At 34.7% G+C, this 22,291-nt stretch overlaps 1 protein-coding gene across 6 annotated transcripts in view; it reads left to right on the top strand.

Moving 5' to 3' along the window:
* The first annotated feature begins 8,586 nt into the window (after positions 1 to 8,586).
* LOC132557746 (kin of IRRE-like protein 1) overlaps positions 8,587 to 22,291 on the top strand; it is a 115,219-nt gene continuing 101,514 nt past the window's right edge. For all 6 annotated transcript variants that reach the window (XR_009554525.1, XM_060222271.1, XM_060222268.1 and 3 more), the window contains exon 1: positions 8,587 to 9,220. The gene's annotated coding sequence lies outside the window, so the exon portion shown is untranslated. The remainder of the gene's footprint in view (positions 9,221 to 22,291) is intronic.

Here is a 22,291-nt window from a genome sequence, read left to right as displayed (position 1 = left end):
GATCTATGTGCCTCATTACTCTGATGGTTTGTAACTTTTTTGCCTGTAGTCTCTTCAAGTAGGCCCTGTGAGCCTCTTTTTCTTGCAACAAAGCACTCCCTGTAAGCCTCTTTCCTGAGATACAACAGGCCTTGTATGCCTCTTTCAGAGGAAAAGTGAGTCTGTAGTGTCTTTCTTGAGATAAAGGGAAAAAACAACAGGCGTTGCCTGCCTCTTTGCTGAGATGAAGCAAGCCCTTTATTTCTCCTTGTGATAACAAACTTGGCCCTGAAGGCATCTTTCCTCCTCTTCCTGAAGTTTCATTTCTATGTGTTAAAGCTGGCCTATAACACCTCTTCCTGATTGCCCCGCCCCATGTACCTCTTGCCTCTGTTTCCTGATGAACACATCCTGTTGATCTGTAGCAGCCCTTGATGAAAGTGATGACAAATTACATCACATGTCTGTTTCACCTGTCATCATGATAACAGCACACCATTGTCTACTGACATACCATTGTCTAACATCTGTTATTTATTGGTCAATGGTGTTTAAATTCAACTTTGATATGTTTTAAATATTTACATTTTGGGTTTTTGTAAAATTCATAGTGGCATTGTGTTTAAATACTAAAGGTTTAATATTGGACTCCAGTATCTTAAAATATTTCAGCATTTCATGTCAGATAAGGTATGAGTCACTTGTTTTTATTGTAATTTGTTTAATTTTACTATACTGTGACACAGAGACTTAAGGCGGTATGTTACCATACTCTGATATGGAGACTTTCTTGTGAGTGCTTTCACACTGTGACACAGAGAATTAAGGCTGTATGTTACCATACTCTGATATGGAGACTTTGTTGTGAGTGCTTTCACACTGTGACACAGAGAATTAAGGCTGTATGCTACCATACTCTGATATGGAGACTTTGTTGTGTGTGCTTTCACACTGTGACATATTGGAGACTTAAGGCTGTATGCTACCATACTCTAATATGGAGACTTTGTTGTGTGTGCTTTCACACTGTGACACAGAGACTTAAGGCTGTATGTTACCATACTCTGATATGGACACTTTGTTGTGTGTGCTTTCACACTGTGACATATTGGAGACTTAAGGCTGTATGCTGCCATACTCTAATATAGAGTCTTTGTTGTGTGTGCTTTCACACTGTGACATATTGGAGACTTAAGGCTGTATGCTACCATACTCTGATATGGAGTCTTTGTTGTGTGTGCTTTCACACTGTGACATATTGGAGACTTAAGGCTGTATGCTACCATACTCTGATATGGAGTCTTTGTTGTGTGTGCTTTCACACTGTGACATATTGGAGACTTAAGGTTGTATGCTACCATACTCTGATATGGAGTCTTTGTTGTGTGTGCTTTCACACTGTGACATATTGGAGACTTAAGGCTGTATGCTACCATACTCTGATATGGAGTCTTTGTTGTGTGTGCTTTCACACTGTGACATAATGGAGACTTAAGGCTGTATGCTACCATACTCTGATATGGAGACTTTGTTGTGTGTGCTTTCACACTGTGACATATTGGAGACTTAAGGTTGTATGCTACCATACTCTGATATGGAGTCTTTGTTGTGTGTGCTTTTACACTGTGACATATTGGAGACTTAAGGCTGTATGCTACCATAATTTGACATGTTGACTACCATAGTGTGCTATGGTGACTTAAGGTGTGTGAGCCCATGATCATCAGAAGATTGACTATTGAAATCTTGAGGGATTTTTTCAATGAAGTTTGTTATCGCTATTTCTTGAAATGTACTGAATGGATCTCAATTTTCATATGTAGATTCTCCTTGGTGCCTAGTTGTGCAGGTTTGATTTTGGATCTGATCAGAAAAACAACATGGCTGACAGGTGGCCATCTTGTTGTTGTTTTTGAGCCTTCTAAAAAAGGAGAGTTCCATGTATAGCTGAATTTAAACATGCAGGCAACAACAAACTTGTAAAGAGAGTGCCTTCATGAAATATGTATGCTAGCCATGAATGCTCCTAGTTGTTAGACAAATAAAAATACACTTCAGTTTCTTAAATATCTTTGGGAGCAGTTTCATTGACATATGGGAAAAAAAAGCGATGCATTAATAAATAAATGACTGAGCTGTTGACAGACATACTGCGTGTTATTTAGGTAAGTTACTACGTCGGAGCTGCGGGGATGTATTCAGACTTCTGGTTAGACATTTTATAGAGAGGAGTAAGCTAGCTCCCTTCAGGGACGGTTTTCTTTTTCTATACATAACAGTCATAGGAATTCAAAATCTTAACATTGTGTCATAAAAAAAAATAAGAAAAACAGAAGAAGATTTTGTCTGAGATTTCCATTTTGACATGCTGGAATTTCTTTTTGTATAAAAGAAAATACAATTATGTAAAGATAGATAAAAATTTGTTGTGTCCCAGTCTCAGATTTTGTCGGCAGCCATGAAGTTTGATCTAGTTAGTGTGGTATACCCAGTCAGCTGGAATACCCATATATTAAAACTAACACACAAATCTTAGTTATCATGTGACAGACAATTTTTATACACCACATATTATCATTCCTGTGAAAAATATTTCTATAAAAATCTTGCCGTGTTGGACAAAACTATGCTTTATGCATTCTTTTTCCTTCCCTTTTCAGAAAGATTATATTTATTTTGAATCATAAAGTTTAGGGATGGTTTTGAATGTGACATTTTTATTTCAGCAGAAGAATTACAGGAAAAGGGAAATAATCCCATATGTACAATTTAACGTTGGCTGGAGGAGATTGGAATATCTCTGAAACTATGTTTCTCTGGTATTGGATTTTTTTTTTATTTTCACTTTGAAAATTAAATCTATAAAGAATCTCTTTTCTAAAACTGATATTCATCAATATTGGTAAGTTTTTCATCAATGTCTTTGAAAAAGCTTTAATGATGATATGAAGTCCTTTTGTCATGCATCTATTGGGAAAAAATGATTGGTTGATAAATGACAAATTACAAAATAGGTATATCAAGGTGAAAGGTCAATGAAATATTTTCCATATCAGTTCTCTAGTTGAACCAGTATCCTGAAGGTTTGATCTGTCAATATTTTTTAATGTTAGTATAACAAGGTTTTGCTTTAGTGTTTCTGTCTATGAAAGTTCTGTGTAAGCGTATCAATGTTTTTAGTGCCAGGCTATAAAACTTTTAGTATCAGGGTTTTTGTGTGTCGGTATATCAAGGTTTTAGTGTGTCAATGTAGCAAGGTTTTCTAAGTGTCAGTATAACAAGGCTTAGATGTCAGTATAAGAAGGTTTTGATGTCAATGTAACAAGGTTTGAGTGTCAGTATATCAAGGTTTTGATGTAAGTATAACAAGGTTTTGATGTCAATATAACAAGGTTTTGATGTCAGTATAACAAGGCTTAGATGTCAGTATAAGAAGGTTTTGATGTCAATATAACAAGGTTTGAGTGTCAGTATATCAAAGTTTGAGTGTCAGTATATCAAAGTTTTGATGTCAGTATAACAAAGTTTTGATGTCAGTATAACAAGGTTTGAGAGTGTCAGTATAAGAAGGTTTGAGTGTCAGTATAACAAGGTTTGAGTGTCAGTATAACAAGGTTTGAGTGTCAGTATAACAAGGTTTGAGTGTGTCAGTATAACAAGGTTTGAGTTTGTCAGCATAACAAGGTTTGAGTGTGTCAGTATAACAAGGTTTGAGTGTGTCAGTATAACAAGGTTTGAGAGTGTCAGTATAACAAGGTTTGAGTGTGTCAGTATAACAAGGTTTGAGAGTGTCAGTATAACAAGGTTTGAGTGTGTCAGCATAACAAGGTTTGATTGTGTTAGTATAACAAGGTTTGAGTGTCAGTATAACAAGGTTTGAGTGTCAGTATAACAAGGTTTTGATGTCAGTATAACAAGGCTTTTGTGTGTCAGTATAACAAGGTTTGAGTGTGTCAGTATAACAAGGTTTTGATGTCAGTATAACAAGGTTTGAGTGTCAGTATAACAAGGTTTGAGAGTGTCAGTATAACAAGGTTTGAGTGTGTCAGTATAACAAGGTTTTGATGTCAGTATAACAAGGTTTGAGTGTGTCAGTTTATTGAAGTTTTGTTTTGATTTGATATGAAGTTTCTGATTTGGAAGTCAACAAGAAAAAAAGACTACTTTTCTGATCATTCAAAACATTTTTTTTGTATGTTGCAACACTAAACATTGCCTTAAACAATACATAATCCAGCCACAGGATTTAGTTATGTCTATGCCAGCCTTGCTTTGGCATCTGATATCAACAGTCCTCTGAGGTATTGCTGGCTGAAGTTATGACATATCAAACCAGTCTTTATATACATGTATTACGTTATCACGTCTTGCCTCATCATTCTGTCAACTGGCAAAAAGGAACTGACATCACATTTCATATCTGCCTGTAATCATAGAGATATTTTGAACCTTTTAAAGCTACATAACTTTGATTCCAATATACTCAGTTCAACCCTACCAGATTGGAAAGGAAAATTTTAGTCCCACTAAGTATGATATATCTATGCTAGACACGAGAAGTTTTTTTTAATACAAACCTTTTTGGATGAATTCATGACAGGATTAGATTTTTGTGTGTGTTTTGTGTCAGTTAATTAATTAGGTTGGTGTGAGAGAAGATAAAAAAAATGTACTGAATCCAGGACCAAATCAACAGTAGGAGAACTCACGCATCAAACTGGAGCTAAACCATCAAACATTGACACGAAACTAGTGGGAAACATACTAAGTGCATGTTTCATCAAATTCAATGTACATTTCACCTGAGGTGGAAAAAGGCAGAATGTTGTTATCACTGACTACATAAATATTTCATGAAGTTGTAAGGATGCTAATAGTACACAAACATCAGTAAAAAGCCTGCAGCAAGCCTTACCATCAGTCAAATTAAGGCTGTTCCCAACACATGCTCTTTTGTCACCTCCACATAGGAAAGTTTCATACCATTTCAACCCCGGAAGGGCCCATGACTGCAGTTATGTACATTTCAGAAAAACATATACTTGCACAACAAATGATATTTTGAAAAATCTCTTAAAATCAAAGAACATTGATCACAGATGGAAAATGAAGAGAGAATTTTAGTTTTATTAAGAACATGCTTCAATTCATCTCAGAAAACAATAGTATCCATTTTTAAGAAAGAAAAACTAATTCGTATTACAAACTTGGGATTGTTTATACTAAGGGACATTAAACCACTGGCTAAATCTACAAACGATTAAAGATTTACGTATAAATGTTTCGGGAGTAGAGCTACGTAATTAGTCTTTACAGATGAGCGTTAATTATCACTGAAACAATGACTAAAGTCATTAACTCAATACTAATTATAGAATACTGATGTATGTGTTCAGAATTAAGGTTTTTAAATCTCTAAAGGAAATGATTTCTCCTTCCAGTTTGTTGTAACTGAATGGCCGTTCCAATGGTGTTAGAATAAGATTGCTGATAGTCAGTTAAACATTGGCTTACCTAACTACAGGCAAAGATTCAAAGTGTGTTGTTGAATACTCAAGTGGTTGTTAGTGTTAGAAACAGTCCTTTCTGTGTGCTGTGGTTGTGTCCCAATAGTTCTTGATGGCTTGTGGCTCACCTCTTCTATTATGTTCAGTGTAGTAGCAAACTGTAACTACAATTGCAACAATAGCTGTAACTGCAATTTTTAGGAGATGTCCCCATCAAAATGACCCTGGTTGATGACAGGGTGATAACACTGTAAACTAAACTTTCTGTATACTAAAGCACAGATAAAACCAGTAATTCAGAATGGAGAATCCCGAAATTTAATTGGTTCATGTCATTATAACTATAGGACTGTTGCTCTCGGATTATTTCATTTTATTGTCATCATGTATTATTGATCAGATTATTGAATGCGATAAAGAATCGTAATTCTGATGAATAATTCAGACATTTTAGCTGCCAAATTAATGATACATGTGAAATCTTGATTTTTTTATCTGGCGTTATCTCCTTATTCTCGGTCAGTCTTGTCAAGTTTCCTTGACCCATTCCACTGCCAAGTCTTACTGATATCATTTGGCAACAGACAGAAAGAAACTCTCAACTTGGGGTCTATTTCAGATATTGATGTAAGAAAATATTCAAGTAAGATGCTTTGTGCTTAATGAAGCAGAGAAAATGAAAGGCTAAAGAGCTTCATCTTCTATAAAACCTGACTATAAAGGCCACTTACAGAGTCTGAAAATAACATAATATTATTATTATTATTATTATTACATTCTTAACGGCCAGTCAACACATAAAAGGTCATTAGGGCCATCATACGGTAAAACACACAGCGATCCAAAAGGAAATAATATTAAACAAACCAAAAAGTAATATTAACATAATAGCAGATTGCCTTTATACAGAGGTTCAGTGTTGATTGAGGTCCATAATGTTTGTTCAAGGAAGCAGAGAAAATGTATCTTAAGAAACAGGTGGTCTTTTACATAGGAGTTCTATGAGGACAAAAACCTGTCTACAAAGGCCACTAAAGGTGGTAGAGGAGTCTTTATATACAAGTTCAATTACTTCAATTTGTATGACACTTGGACCTGAAACAAGTAATTGTTCTGTATACAGGTGACCTTTATAGACAGGTGTTTGTAATATATACATGTGTCCTTTAAAGACAGGTATTTGTAATACCTACATATGACCTTTATAGACAGGTATTTGTGATATATACAGGTGATCTTTGGATACAGGTGTTTATAATGTGTACATGTGACCTTTATAGACAGGTATTTGTAATATATACATTTGATGTTTAATTCAGGATTGACTGTTTAAGGAAATGATGTAGGGAAAATTTTATCCAAAACGTGTATTAAAAAGATATTGTTGCTAGTTCATATAATAAGATAAAAAAGCCTGCTATCACTGACCTACCTGCCTGTATATAGACGGTAAAATTTACCTGGATGAAAGATTCTTAATGTGATTGAACCATATTTTTTGTATCCTTAAACTTTGTGAAATTAGTTGAATTTCAAACAGATTTACTCTTAGGAATAAGGCATGAATGGTAGCTTGTTAAGTTGTTTCTGATCATTAAAGGGAGGTGACTCAGTAGAGTTTTAAAAACCTTCCCTGCATTAAGGCAGATTACACTACATTCCTAATAAAACTTGATATAGTTTGATTTACTGGACAAAATGTGCTGCACTTAGTGTTTGAATAGGATGAATGGTTGAATGAGAATGAATGGTTGAATGGGAATGAATGGTTGAATGAGAATGAATGGTTGAATGGGAATGAATGGTTGAATTGGAATGAATGGTTGAATGAAAATGAATGGTTGAATGAAAATGAATGGTTGAATTGGAATGAATGGTTGAATGGGAATGAATGGTTGAATGGGAACGAAAGGTTGAATGGGAATGAATGGTTGAATGGGAATGAATGGTTGAATGGGAATGAATGGTTGAATGAGAATGAATGGTTGAATGGGAATGAATGGTTGAATTGGAATGAATGAATGGGAATGAATGGTTGAATGAGAATGAATGGTTGAATGGGAATGAATGGTTGAATGGGAATGAATGGTTGAATGGGAATGAATGGTTGAATGGGAATGAATGGTTGAATGGGAATGAATGGTTGAATGGGAATGAATGGTTGAATGGGAACGAAAGGTTGAATGGGAATGAATGGTTGAATGAGAATGAATGGTTGAATGGGAATGAATGGTTGAATGGGAATGAATGGTTGAATGGGAATGAATGGTTGAATGGGAATGAATGGGAATGAATGGTTGAACGAGAATGAATGGTGCTGAATGTGAATCCAATTCTGAGGTTCCAGCATATCCTTATGTACTTTTAAACCTGTAGATATACTTTTTCTCAAGGATCCAGGTCCTGTTTCCAACTATGCCTTCCAGTTCCATGTCTATTCATCTTTGTAGGCACCTTATTACTAGTTCCCCTCTCCTGTGTGTCTGATTATACTTATTGTTGTTAAGGAATGACTAAACAGTATCCCCACTGGATATAGAGTTTTTGTTTCTCAGTATTCTCTATGGCTGTGGAAATCAGTCTATTTCTCCGTATCCACCATGGTTTTGGAGACAATACTGTTGTTACGAGTATCTTCTATGTCTATGATGACCAAACTGTATTTTGCGGTATCCCCCACCCCCCCAAGATGCTAAAACCAGTGTATATTTCCCAGTATCCCCCCTGGCTGCAAAGATCTGTGTATATTTCCCAGTATCCCCCCTGGCTGCAAAGACCAGTGTATATTTCCCTGTATCCCCCTGGCTACAAAGACCAGTGTATATTTCCATGTATCCCCCTGGCTGCAAAGACCAGTGTATATTTCCCAGTATCCCCCTGGCTGTAAAGACCAGTGAATATTTCCCAGCATCCCTCATAGCTGTGCAGACAAATCCTTCTGAGTAACCACTCCTACTGTAGAGACCAATCTATATTTCCCAGTATCCCCAGCGGCTGTAGAGACCAGTCCGTCTGTACAAGCATGCCATAAGTTTGGGGATGAGGGGTGTTGCTAGGTGCTGTGCCTGACTAATGTTATTCTGTGTGTAGGTACTCACTGTGGCGGCTCCAGTCTGGTACCTCTACAGACTTCACCATTACGACCATGTAAACATGAGCTGTGTTGGTTTTGTTTTAACTAATTAATGTCTGTCCATTCTGTTTTAGACACTACAACTAATTAGGAGAGTGGGACGACCAGCTCAGGATTTACTACTGTCATAGTGTTACGTGAAGACGTTTGGAGACGGAGGTTGTGAAGTTTTGGAAAGTGTGCGATTATTGTAACTGTTTCTGGATTTGTTTTGTGCCCTGTATATCAACATTGGACTCAACCTGCTTGCGATTTGGAGCATATCATTGCATTTTACAGGGGTAATAGGTAGTTTTAACTTTTTATCTTTATTTGAATTTGAAGACAGTGTGGAGTTACGAAACATCCTTCAAAGTGACAGAACAAAGATTCTTACCATCCGTGATTCATCAACACGAAAAAGTGTAATTTGTGGATTTTGTTAAAAAGTTTGTTTATCGTTAAAATCAAGAGATTGCCATAGTTAGAAGTGTATTTCCAGTGTTAACGGGCAATCATACTTCAGCAACTGAGATTTTTTATCCTGTGGATTACTGATGCTGTAAAGGACTAGATTATCAGTGTACTTGGATGGTAGCCGTGTAACTTCAGTGTTTTTCTGGTGAGTAGTTTTTCATATGTTTATAAATGTAAGACGGCGGAGAGCATGTAGAGTAGATTGGAGTCAGATCTCCATGGTGATAAGGACAAGTCAGAGGGATGCTACATATTTTTGTTTCTCGGAGCCTGTTTTGGAGATTGTAAGCCGCGATAATGTCCGTGACATGTACTATTTCATTAGGAACATCGTTTTTCATTTTTTGAAACGAGTGATAGCAGTAACACAACCCTGATGGGAAGATGTAGTACTAATATATATAGGTCTACAAAATGTAATTACGGTCTTGTAGTTACAATCTCGACAAATAACATTCTGTACATAAATAGGTTTCTTTGTAAATACACTAGTTACACTATACTAAGTATATTACACTGTTTTGTAAGCACAATTAATTACAATGTAGGATATTACAGAAATACATATGTAATTACTAAATTACACTATAGAATGAAATACTTAAATACTCTTGTAATACATCAATATTTGTATGTATTAAAGAAACATATAATTTTTTTTTTTTTTTTTACTCTTCGATAAAGAAGTGAATTACACTTTTAATGTAACTAGTAATTACCACATAATATTATACTAGTAAGTAGTAATTACAAGTGTATCATGGCCATGTTTGTTTTAGTTACACTTTCATCATACTTCAGACACTCAGTAAATTACAGTAATAAACAATATCTTTTTACCAAAGAGCAGTTATTTGGGACTTTTATGTACCAATATTTCTTTATAGATTGTAGGTTATTAAAGAACTGACATTTTGTTTGTTATTAAGTTTTTCTACACAAGGAAGGCCTTCGAAAATTAATACTCAATTGACTCCATACAAAAAGTACTATCTCTGTGTAAAGTATATTCTACAAAATCCTTATTTATAATTTAACAAGTTGAAGTTTAGTAACGAATAATGATTGAAAGCAATATCATGTTTTATTCTTCAAAGGACAGATTACAGTGGAGGCTACTCAAGCTATTAATCCCCTACTCAATACTGTCCTGAAAAGTCATTTTACTTTCTGAAACATTGATATGGCCCCAATCGTAACTGTTGGGGGAGTTTGGTGTTACGGTTTAGTAATTAAAAAACTTTAATTAGAATATGAAACCTTTTTTTAGATTAAAAATTATAAGACAAATGAATCCTACCCGTAGATCCTGTGTATTTGTTGTGATGATTGAAATGATACAAATTACCCTCATATTTCTCTATGTAGCCCATAACACTCCATCACCAACAAATCCCAGCATCATCAACCCAAGTTCCTATTGCAGTAAACTCTCTTTAGAAATTTGAATTTTTACTATAAAAAATTCAGGAGTTAAAATCAAACATGACATATAATGGGATTCTAAATTGAATTTTAATACAAAGATTTTCAGGTTTGCACCAGTTATAGTGTTTAAAGTAATGATGTTCATTAAAGCTGAGCTGTACAATGTTTATTCATACCATCAGCTCTGTAATGGTTCTCGGTGGGGAGGCTCAGAAATAAAGAGAGGTATAAAAAAAACACTTTATTACATCAATATCATGGCATTTAGAAGACAATGAATTTGAATGTTGTTGCCAGTGTCCATTTTCTCAAAGTCTAAGGAATATAAAACCCAGAAAATGATGAGGTCAGTCAAATGTTAAGTAGATGTGGTGGGTTGAGGGAGGAGGTTATTCTGAGTTTCTTTCCTCAGTTATTTTATGATTCTACAAAGCTGGCATAAACTTCAAATTTTTTTTTTTAGAAATTATAATTGAATCCATTGCATGCAACAGGATCACCATTAAAAATCTATTGCTTGAAGTGAGGTTAAGGACATATGTTACCATTGCCTGGTATTTAAGGGTTATCTCCCTTTTAAAGTCAATCAGTATTATTTCATTACTAAAAATTAATTTTAACTTCATCAGTAGATGAATGTTCAGATATTATTCAGGTATTTAACATAGACATGTCTAAGTAAAATTTTGACAGTATTTTGTAGTTGGAACTCTTATGGAGAAGAAAATTGTATCCTACATTAAGGTATCATACCCCTTTAAGCAATTTTGCAAAGTTTGGCACTTTTTTGGCATCCATTTGTTGAACGGTATCTTAAACAACAGACTATTGTTAATAAGATAACAAATGTGTTAGATAAGCCAGGTCTACTGCTAGTGGAAAATGTTGTTCTTCAAAATATTTATTTTCAGAAGCGTAAATAAATTGTTAAGAGCTGTCAGTTTGTTATGATATGGTGCAGTTGGAAAAGACCAATCTGCAAAGTGGTCAATAAATCAGAAAAAACGTACAGTTTAAGTGATAAGCTTTTTAATTATCTGTGTATTATAGCGACCTGAACTTTGACCTTTCACATTCCATGATTGATCAGTATATTTTAATTAATGTATTTGATTTTCTGTTAATTTCTGATTATCAACTCACAGAAATAACTACTGCCATTTGATAGATGTATTCCTCATTTGCTTTCCATTACATTAAACTGAAATTGGAAAGTGTGTTCAGAAAATATCATTCAAAGTTTCAGGGTGAGTTTAAATCCTTATATGCTAATTTACTGTAAATATGTTTTTGAAATATTTCTCTTAATTTAAGAAAATAGTAGAAATTTAATATTTGTGAAAAAAACTTCACTTGGTAATCCTCGTCTTTATCATGACTACTTAAGTGGGGAGACAACTCCACAATATTATTTTCGGTATAAATGTAATGTGAATGAAAGTGAAAAAAAAAATGAAAAACTGAAACAAAACAAATAAATAAACAGATACTGTAATGGTTGTTTTTTATGGTTAAAGTGTTCACAACTTTACAACAATTAATGATGATTATTTATCGAAGTTTGAGGATTCGAATATAATGTGTAAGGGGACAGAACTCTGATACCAATTACAGTCATATTGTGTAAGGTATCATATGTCTTTAAGTCCAGGCAAATCACAAGTTTTAAAATCATTCAACTTTTACCAAAATCAGTATGCTTACTTTTAAAATGGAAGGTAGAACTACTTCTTATTTAGATTTTGTAAAGAATTTTTTGCTCACACAATTTAGTTTTTATTCATATGTGAATTGTCCCCACTTATTTAACTACTTGGAACATGTTTTTGTTTACAATGGAATCTACCAAGCCTCGTTATATTTTTCTGATAGAAAACTGAAAAAAATAACAATTTAAAGTAATTTATACTGGTAATTGATTAAACATATTAAATAGAAATAGTTTACTGGGATCACCCTCAGATACTGAATTATAAAAAACCTCTCTGGATTTTTGTAAAAATAATGAAAAATCAAATTTAATCATAAAGTTTTTATCCTTAGTTACAAAACAAAGTCAATAATGGGCTTATTGTAGGACAATGCAGTAGTATTTGTTTGTCTGAACACCAGTTAAGATGTAAGGGGGCTTAACGTAGGACAATGCAGTAGTATTTGTTTGTCTGAACACCAGTTAAGATGTAAGGGGGCTTAACGTAGGACAATGCAGTAGTATTTGTTTGTCTGAACACCAGTTAAGATGTAAGGGGGCTTAACGTAGGACAATGCAGTAGTATTTGTTTGTCTGAACACCAGTTAAGATGTAAGGGGGCTTAACGTAGGACAATGCAGTAGTATTTGTTTGTCTGAACACCAGTTAAGATGTAAGGGGGCTTAACGTAGGACAATGCAATAGTATTTGTTTGTCTGAACACCAGTTAAGATGTAAGGGGGCTTAACGTAGGACAATGCAATAGTATTTGTTTGTCTGAACACCAGTTAAGATGTAAGGGGGCTTAACGTAGGACAATGCAGTAGTATTTGTTTGTCTGGACACCAGTTTAGATGTAAGGGGGCTTAACGTAGGACAATGCAATAGTATTTGTTTGTCTGAACACCAGTTAAGATGTAAGGGGGCTTAACGTAGGACAATGCAATAGTATTTGTTTGTCTGAACACCAGTTAAGATGTAAGGGGGCTTAACGTAGGACAATGCAGTAGTATTTGTTTGTCTGAACACCAGTTAAGATGTAAGGGGGCTTAACGTAGGACAATGCAATAGTATTTGTTTGTCTGAACACCAGTTAAGATGTAAGGGGGCTTAACGTAGGACAATGCAGTAGTATTTGTTTGTCTGAACACCAGTTAAGATGTAAGGGGGCTTAACGTAGGACAATGCAGTAGTATTTGTTTGTCTGAACACCAGTTAAGATGTAAGGGGGCTTAACGTAGGACAATGCAAGTATTTGTTTGTCTGAACACCAGTTAAGATGTAAGGGGGCTTAACGTAGGACAATGCAATAGTATTTGTTTGTCTGAACACCAGTTAAGATGTAAGGGGGCTTAACGTAGGACAATGCAGTAGTATTTGTTTGTCTGGACACCAGTTTAGATGTAAGGGGGCTTAACGTAGGACAATGCAATAGTATTTGTTTGTCTGAAAACCAGTTAAGATGTAAGGGGGCTTAACGTAGGACAATGCAGTAGTATTTGTTTGTCTGAACACCAGTTTAGATGTAAGGGGGCTTAACGTAGGACAATGCAATAGTATTTGTTTGTCTGAACACCAGTTAAGATGTAAGGGGGCTTAACGTAGGACAATGCAGTAGTATTTGTTTGTCTGAACACCAGTTAAGATGTAAGGGGGCTTAACGTAGGACAATGCAGTAGTATTTGTTTGTCTGAACACCAGTTAAGATGTAAGGGGGCTTAACGTAGGACAATGCAATAGTATTTGTTTGTCTGAACACCAGTTAAGATGTAAGGGGGCTTAACGTAGGACAATGCAATAGTATTTGTTTGTCTGAACACCAGTTAAGATGTAAGGGGGCTTAACGTAGGACAATGCAGTAGTATTTGTTTGTCTGGACACCAGTTTAGATGTAAGGGGGCTTAACGTAGGACAATGCAATAGTATTTGTTTGTCTGAACACCAGTTAAGATGTAAGGGGGCTTAACGTAGGACAATGCAGTAGTATTTGTTTGTCTGAACACCAGTTTAGATGTAAGGGGGCTTAACGTAGGACAATGCAATAGTATTTGTTTGTCTGAACACCAGTTAAGATGTAAGGGGGCTTAACGTAAGGACAATGCAATAGTATTTGTTTGTCTGAACACCAGTTAAGATGTAAGGGGGCTTAACGTAGGACAATGCAGTAGTATTTGTTTGTCTGAACACCAGTTAAGATGTAACGGGACCTATTGTTCAATCAATATGGTAGTCGTGTCAAAAGCAAATGATGCTGTTACAACTCCACAAGAATGTTACGAATCCCAGAATTAAAATCTAGGTGGCAGTTTAACCTTACTGTAGTCGATATGTACTGTACTTTGTGCTGGTGGAGTATATCTTCCCGATCAACGGCTTTAACATCCAGCAAAAGAACGTTAGCAAAAGAACGTTTAGATTGATTTCTTTAAAAAAAACTTTTCTGATCTAAATGTATTAAAGTAGATTACCCCAGATACTTGAGTCAGTTCTATACAAATTGCTTAATTTGACACTTGCGTCGGTTAAATATACAAACAGCTTTTTAGGATTCACTGAAAAATGTTCTTATTTGATATACAGTAACCATGATAGGTAAGTTCAGATGTGCCTTGAAATCCTCTCCCCAGATGATTGAGAGGAAGACGTGATGGATTATGAAGAGAAGGTTTCTTCTATTAAAACGAAATCAGGAGACTATAAACATAGATAAAATAGTGACCTAGTTTGATGTAGTATTTTTCCACAAACCAGAAATAAAAAAGATGTCTTGGACTCAGGGAAATGAAGTTGGCAATATACTGTACATACTGGGGGATTGGAATGGGGATAGGGGATGTATCAATGGAAGCCCTGCTCATTTTGATTTTACTTAAACAAACCTTAAAATTCCTTCCTGGAAATTTGTATTTTCATAAATTGCACTTTTTATTTAACATACTTGGAGTTATTGCCCTTTTGCTTATTGATACTTTCTTTCTCAGTTTGTTGTGCCACCAAGCGGTTATCTTATTGTTAAACCAGGATATATGTTGAAATAATTTTCCAATGTCCATTAACCAAATTGATGTGTTCATATCTGACAACTTAAGGCATTATGTTACCTTCATGCAAATTGATGTGTTCATATCGGACAACTTAAGGCATTATGTGACCTTCATGATGTATAGTTCACCTACTAATATTACCTCCAAACAGTGCTTAAGGGCTGGAGCAATTAATCCTCATTTCTTCATAAAATTTTAAATACGATGATATTACTAACATGGACATAGTTTTAAGATGTATCATGTAAATGGATTCAGTTTGATATCTTAAACACTGAATCTCCTTACAGTGTGTTGTGATAGTTAAGACAATGGTGGTAGTGAAACTTGTGTAACTAAAACCTTATGATATGTGATGTATTAATGACTGGTTTCTGTCTGGAGGTAACAAGTATTGCTTAATTTGTCTGGGTGAAGCCAGGCCAGAGAAAATTAATTATCTGTTCGCTCATATCAAACCAAAGAAAGTACAAGCACATATTTATTTGTAAACAGATTTTTGATTGGTTTGGGATTTTGTGATTCATTCAGATATTGTTAATGGGTAGATATCAACCTCTGGATCTGATTGGTATAAGTCCTTGTCACCATAGTGATAGAAAAACCATTTCTGATTAATTAATCATTCAGTGTATTTCTTTTATGACCTTTTCATTTCACGAGAGGTATTATTGTAACCTAGGCACATCTGTCACATTGTCCCACCAAGTTCTACACCTGATCAGAATCTGGTTTGCATGTAGGAGTGGAGCTTTTTTTTTTTTAGCTTTTAATTTAGACATAGACTGCGGTCAGTCTCTAAAGTTTACATCGCCTGTTTATCCAGCATATAGAACTTTGTAAAATAGTCAATGTTGAGTAAAACCGACTGATTTTGAAGCCACGGCGTTCAAAGTATATCAATATACCTATATTTCGGATTGAGAAAGCAACTTGTACTTTACAAATTAGGTCGTGCTCAACACCCAGCAAATAACATCTTTGGACGACATGAAATATAACGTGAGGTGTTGGGGAAAGTGTAGGTCCCTCTCACAAAACATGCAATACTTCGTCCTGGCTTGACCTTGCTCGAGATTTTTTTTGTTTTCATCTCGTTTTGATCTCTTGCCAAATGGATGAGGAGTTTGATTGTGTAGCACTGGGTCGGTGAATTCCTAGACACTATAGCGTTATAACCTCACGGCCAATCTGCTCTCACCGCTGTCGATTAATCAGGACTTAGACAGACTCTATAGACAAGACAAAAACACAACATTGTTGAGTTGGATTCCAACCTACTCCAACAGCCATTGTAAGGATTTGTTTGACATTATTAAGTTGATAACAACAATCAGATTTAAAAAACAAATCTTTGTTTCCGTTTTTTTTTTTTTTATTTGGGGGGGCTAATTAATTCAATACAAGACTTGCGGAAAAAGTTAGATCCTAAACAATGAATGTGCACAATTAACATAACTTTGTTCCTTGGTTCATGGTCATTTAGAATTCTATCTATATTTCATGTATTGATTTCCCTACTAACTGGTAGTAGATCAGCCCAAGTAGATCCCAGAAATGATCAATTGTTTCCAAAGTCTTGTAGAGGTTAGAGACACAAACGTTGACTTTTAACAGCCAATTTCAACATAGGGTTTAATTACCCCTGGTAAACACAGTTTGTCTATATAACCTTTTTTTATTTTCGTTTTTTTACGGTAATACTAGATAACTAATGTCAGATCTTAGTCACAGAGGCTCTCTTATTCTAAAAAAAAATCTCTTTGTTGTTTGTGGACGTTTATTTTTGTGTTCCAGATGGAGTTTTATATACTCATTCTGGTGATTGATTTAGAAATAAAAACTGTGATCTACCACAGCTGAAGCACCAGGTGAACGCCACTTCTGTAGATGCTGGTCTGCTCCCAGTATCAAACATTGACAATTATGTATCAGAGGGATGTTTCTTTATTATAGTCAGGTGTATGTATTGATAGTGTGTAGTAATGATGACTCAGCTGCTACCCTCCCCCCCTCCTCCTCTGTACATACCACCCTCACTGTAAACACCTACAACAGATACACTGCTATGTGAAGATGATTTCAGAGGTGAATCAGAAATTAGAAGTTTACAAAGAAGGTTCCTAACAACATGGCATGAATCATGACATTACATGTAATGCTTTATAGTCCAGGTTGGAAAGTTTCACATCATTTTAGGAAGTTTTAGATTCTGTCTAGTTAACATTCCATGGAAGTGATGATAAAACAGTTTTCTTTAATCTGATATTGATAACAGGAAAAAAATTGAGAATTTATTTCTATAACTTTATGAGAATGATACGAGTTCTGTTTTCTCAAGTCAATCATAGTCATGTGACCTGATGTTTTAGCAGATGTCATGTGACATGGAACCACGTGAGACCTAGAATTAAACCTTATGACTTTTAAACTGTTTTAGAAGTTGAGAGTACAGGTCACCTTACATGTCTTATCTGGTGGGAATGGCTAGTCTTAGTCAGAGCAGGGGCAGGATAATTTTCTCCTTCCTTTTTGGTGCTGTGACCAGGATTCTAACTATGTAATGTGATATTGTGCTGCTTTAAAAGATTTCAACAATTTTGAAATATATCAAATAACATCTTTCCTGTGTACGCTCTCCAGTTGAAACATAATTTTGGGAGATGTTAACATTGTCAGTGTGTTTCTGATGATTTTAAGGCGATGTTTGCAGACTGTTAGCTTAAGAGCTGAAGGTGAAGAACATAAAATGATCCCACAATTCCATGATATTTGTGTTTGAATATAATCCTGTCTTTTAAAGCCATCAGTTATTTGAAATCTATAATCCTGTCTCTTAAAGCCATCAGGTATTTGAAATCTATAATCCTGTCTCTTAAAGCCATCAGGTATTTGAAATCTACAATCCTGTCCCTTAAAGCCATCAGGTATTTAAAATCTACAATCCCATCTCTTAAAGCCATCAGTTATTTAAAATCAAAGGTTTATATGTAACATTTATTCATAAAAATATTTCATGAAAATAATAATATATATACTGCGACTAAACATATGTTTAACATTACGTGAAAAACCCTATGGGTCTCTTCTTCTCATAACCGTCATCCAACCTTCATAAAAGTGTAAAATCTGTTTACCATTACTGAACACTATCAGTATAACACAAGTTCTATTATGTAAATCTTTGTAAAATCATTACTTACAAGCTTCTATTACTGCCAATGCAGAAATTTTTATTGACACAATTTGATATGCAAGGTTTTCATATTCATTGTAAGGGATTATTTTTGAAAAATATAAAAAAAAATCATTGGAACATTTGAAATTTTTTTTATACGTATGGCAGAAAAAGAGAAACTCCCGACTAGAAAAGTTAATTAATAGAGTAAAGCAACGAAATTTCTAAGAATGCAATTTTTTGAAGGTTTTTCATTCTTCAGAAACACTTCTATACCTTAATATACGGTAGGTTTACCCAGTAGGGTATCAGAGGACGCACAGACAAGCGAGGTATACAACATAATACAGAAATTGTTTCCAGAAACATGTTCAGTATGTTATTATGGCCGTGTAAATGGATTAAATTCACATGTTACAGAAAAGTGTTCTAATTTAAAAGGTGACGGATATAATTTAATGAGATTTAAATTGATTAGCAAACAAAATTTTGGCATAACATTAACTGGAGATATCATCTAGCCCAAAAAAGAAGGAAAACTTAAATCATCCAGCTGAATATTCAGTAATTTAAGATTTTATATTGGTAGCCGTGAAATTGAAAATTTTGATGAAAAGGTTTAAACTTTATAGAATAATTTCTCCTACACATAGCATCAGACCTTTATCTGGCCCAAGAGTTTTGCTTTAGTATAAATCCAATAAAAACTGCACATGTGGCACAAAATTTCAATTACAAGGTTTCTTAAGTCTCAAAGTAATTGTTTATTTATATAAAGGGCCCAGATGGCTTTCACTGCCCAATTACATGTCTTCATACCCTCAATAACCTTCAGTGGTATCATCCCTCTGAAGGAGGAAGAATCCATCCTACAGTTTTAAGGGGTGGTTTCTTTAAATGACTTTTTTTCTGAGAAGCATCTTGTCCAGGTGGTTCAACTGTTTCTTATGTAAGGTTCTGGGTGTGTCTTACACAGGCTGTACTGTGTAAACAGTTTCTCATCATGATAGGTGAACCTGTTTAAATATGTCATGTGTTTTTACAGACATCATGTAACAGACTGGTGATTCCTATGACGGAAGTAACCATTTTGGACAGTTCCAATTCAACCTTATCTGTAGATCCCAGGTGTACATTTTAATCCCTTCCTGAAATTGGTTTCTGTTTCTAAAGATGATGATATCACAGACCATCCTGTGCTTTTGTGTCCTTGGGAAAGACTCTCTACTCCAACAATGCTCTAGAGCATGCAGAGAACCTCCCACATGGTGTTCGGTGAGGCTACCACCAGGAGGACTGTCCCTGTTCACAAGTAATGAACACAGAGGCAAACAAATGTGGCTGGAAATGTCCCTAAAATCCTTACAGGATATTAAATATCAGAATGGACAGTGGTAACCATGTGATGTCCTACGGAAAAGGGACTAGTAATCAAATTCTTATGTAGCTTGAGTCAGGACCGAGAAATTATACCAATCACTAAGATATGTCCTCAGGGAGGAGTTTAGAAGTCTGGTGTTTTAATTCTAATCTGGCTATGTAGACTTTTTTCAACTTACTGGTTTTAAATAGTGTTGTCTTTCTCAGTGGAGGAGTCATTTGGAGCTTGGCCTTCTAGGGTTTAATCTTGCCCCTTATTTCTGTTATCCATACTCAGATGAAGAACCAGTCTATCAAATACTGCATCACTTTACGGCTGTAAAGATTACTGTAGTCTGTGGGAAAAGTTTTAAAACTGTTGACAAAGAAGTGCTAATGTACATGGACAGTGTCTTCTTCAGTTTGATCTGATTTAGTATAGTGATAAATAGGGGACCCCTCATGCTCAGGATAATGGAATATGGGAACATTGGTTGTAGATTTAGTAGTGACTTCAGAGGGGAAGATTTGAAAGTATTTTAGGGACATGTCTAACAGGACTTCATCATTTAGAGTTCAAGCAGTCAAGGTTAAAACCTGCTCTACCTGACGTCATTGTAGCATTTTCTTGTTAATGAATGGCTTGTGTATTAGTTGTAGGGACTTGTTCCAAGGTCCTCATATCTATTAGATATGTAGTTGTTATCAAACCCACGAGCTCCTAATAGCTTTAATTCTGTAATTAGGGTCCCAGTTTGGAGCTGTACTGGCTTGTCGGCTGATAAGACTGGTCAGACATGCCTCGCCCAGCTAGAGTTTCTGTCACTGGTCAGATTTCCAGGGTCAAATAACCAATTAAATCGGTATCCAATTATGGTAAATGATTATCAATTATAGACTTAATGAACAGGTCATACTTAATCACGTTTGCTGCTTTTCAATATTATAGCATATGACACTGTTGAGATAGTCTTGCACAAGTCCCTGTGTTGGCCCACTAAAGTAGACTTGCCTGTTGATCTGTTATTTTAACAACCTGTCTTGTCAAGAACATATCTCATAATTTTTAATCTACGACCGTCAAACTAATATGAATATTTTTTGATACAATACAACTTTCCGGTAGTTCTGTCATCCTAACAACCTGTCTTGTCAAGAAGATATCTCATAACTTTTTATCTACAACTGTCAAAGTAATATGAATATTTTTTTTAATATTCACAAGGAAATCATTTTCCAGGAATCTTGCAATGCTCACAGAATTATATATGTTAACAATCCTTCATCATGAGACATTTGAATGACAACAGTTTATGTGTAAAATAAGTATTAGAGAACTTAAATGGAATCAAATTTACATTTAAAGAACAATTTCTCAAAACTCTAGAAATAACAGACCATGGTTTTTAAACTAAACACAATATTTATAGAGTTATGGCCCTTAGTTAATAGTGTTTCATGCTGTCTTAGGTATATCACATCAACTGCATCTGCTATGAATTAAAACTTTTGTGTTACATTTGATACATGGAATGAAAAGATCAGGCATAACAGATCAGGTCAGTTTTCAGAAAACAAAAATTACAGAGTTGTTGCCCTTTGTTTATTTTTCACAAATTTTACAATTTCAAACATTTTTCTACTGTAAAATTTTACTAAGTTATGATCCATGTCTAATCAAACATCCTGTTTGATGTCCTGTATATAGCATGCTGAGATGTGTTGAATAGATGTCAAGGTCATCACAATAGGTCAAATTGAAATGTAGGTCAAAAATTTAATAAACTATAGTCCGTACATTATACTTCAAAAAGAGTTTTTATACAATGATCATTGTTGTATAACATTGTGAAGTTTGTAATCAAAAGTCAAAGTCATTTTCAGATGGTCAAACGGTCATTCAGTTTAATGTTTTTATACTATTTTATAATGTTTTGACAAGATATATACAGCTAGCAAGTCCTGAATGGAAAGAAAATCCTCATATAATGAACAAGACTAATTTCTGTATTTTATATTGTATAAGTATAATATAATCGTTCTTTTGGCTCCGATCCAGCTTTCAAATCATCAGCTTTCTCTTTTATCATCCTTCATCAAGTATTCGTTTGGCTGTAAAGTGAAATTTGGGGCATTGCAACAATATTTTTCAGAAATATTTAAGAGAAAAAATGATAAAATGGATGTGCTATGAAACACTAATAAATGGTATAGAATTTTAAAATTTGTGAGAATTTTTGTGTGTTAATAAAGAATAAATTGATAAAATATTGCTGAGAAACTCAGACCTATGTTTCAAAATCAATTACATAAAATCTTTCTCAAAGGAAATTGGTTTTTATGGGATACAACCATTGAAAAGGCAGACATGTTTGATATGCTTATTCGTTTTATTTTACTCCATAAAAGTCTGACACCATTACCAAGGATATGATAGGACACTAAAGTTTAATAACTGGTCTATTATGGGAAGCCAAGTGTTACGACTGTATTACTGTATCAATAGAATATACAGTA

Source organism: Ylistrum balloti, unplaced genomic scaffold (genome assembly GCF_031769215.1).
Source record: "Ylistrum balloti isolate Yb309-2 unplaced genomic scaffold, AGI_CSIRO_Ybal_v1 Utg370714, whole genome shotgun sequence".
In the NCBI taxonomy this organism is placed as follows: Eukaryota; Metazoa; Mollusca; class Bivalvia; order Pectinida; family Pectinidae; genus Ylistrum; species Ylistrum balloti.
Note: the sequence above shows the minus strand (reverse complement) of the source record. Positions and strands in the feature narration are given on the sequence as shown.